We start from the raw sequence: 1368 nt of genomic DNA on the forward strand, positions 1-1368 counted from the left end.
TGAGCCTCATCACAGGTTTTTGTGTGAATGTCATCATTTATCTAGGATAAATGGCCTGGTATGCAAGTGCTAGGTCTTCTGGTAATTCCATGTTTATTTTTTTAAAAATACTGTCAAATTGTTTTCCAGAGTAGCTATCTCATTTTACATTTCTACCAGCAATGTATGAGTGAGCCAGTTTCTCCACATCCTCATAGCTTTTAGTGTTGTCACTATTTCTTATTTTAGCTATTCTGATAGTTGTGTGGTCTCATTATAGTTTTAATATGTATCTCCCAATGGCTAATCATGTTGAATATCTATCTTTTCATGTGCTTAATAACCTTCTGTATGTCTCCCTTAGTAAAATGTCTTCATATCTTTGGTTCAGATTCTAAATAGATTGCTTGATTATTTTTTAGAATAAAAGTGTTAGGGTAGAAACTTAAATAGGTGCTCCATGCCAATGAGAAAACAATTTCTCTAGACCAAGAATAAGATATAAAAATATAAAGTTCATTTTATCTTTATCTTCTTAGAAGGAAAGAGAGTATGACAGGGAAAGAGAGAGACAAAAGAGAGCAGGGAGACAGTGTGACATCCCAAAGAAGGAAAGGAAGGAAGGAAGAATGCTCACAGCCAAGACCAAGAGGCCAGACAGCTTTTAAGGCGGCTGTGGATTGGCAGCCTACAGCTGAGAAGCTGCTATTTCCACTCCTTTCTTTCTTTCTTTTTTTTCTTGAAGTTTTCGTCCAGGCGGGTTAGAACCTGCCACCTCCAGTATATGAAGCCCTACTCCTTTGAGCCACAGGCACCGCCCCCCCTTTCTTTTTTCTTAGCAGCAGGAAGATAAGAAAAACAAGCTGGAGTGGATGTCAAGGGCCAGGAGCTGGCTCCCCTGCCTTTCTTTGGAGATGAGGGATTGTTGCAGGAGATGGGAGATACGGCTGACGCCTGACTGCTCCTTCCCTGTTATTTACTCAGGAACTCCAGTAGAAACAAATTCTTGAAAACAATTTCGAAAGAGAAAGATTTACATCTCCTTCCGTCTGTTCAGCCCTTTTCCGAATTCCCATGGGAGTAGAATGCCTGTTAGCAAGAGAATTTATAGGATTGATCTTTAACTGTTATTAGCAAGTTGCAGGATTAGATATTTTCCTGTTACTTTTATAATTTTTGCAAGGCTGCCCCTTTCAAAAAAATAGATTTTATTTTGCCTTCATTTATTCTTTCTGTAACACTCCTCCTTTCTTTATGTGGGTTTGTGTTTCTGACTTATATAATTTTTCTCTCTCTGAAAAGGTTCATTTAACATTTCTTGTGAAATATATTTGCTGGTGACAAATTCCTCAGTTTTTATATGTCTGGAAAAGTCTTTATTTCTCCTTC

Source organism: Otolemur garnettii, unplaced genomic scaffold (genome assembly GCF_000181295.1).
Source record: "Otolemur garnettii isolate 467f Iridium unplaced genomic scaffold, OtoGar3 scaffold00006, whole genome shotgun sequence".
Lineage (NCBI taxonomy): Eukaryota > Metazoa > Chordata > Mammalia > Primates > Galagidae > Otolemur > Otolemur garnettii.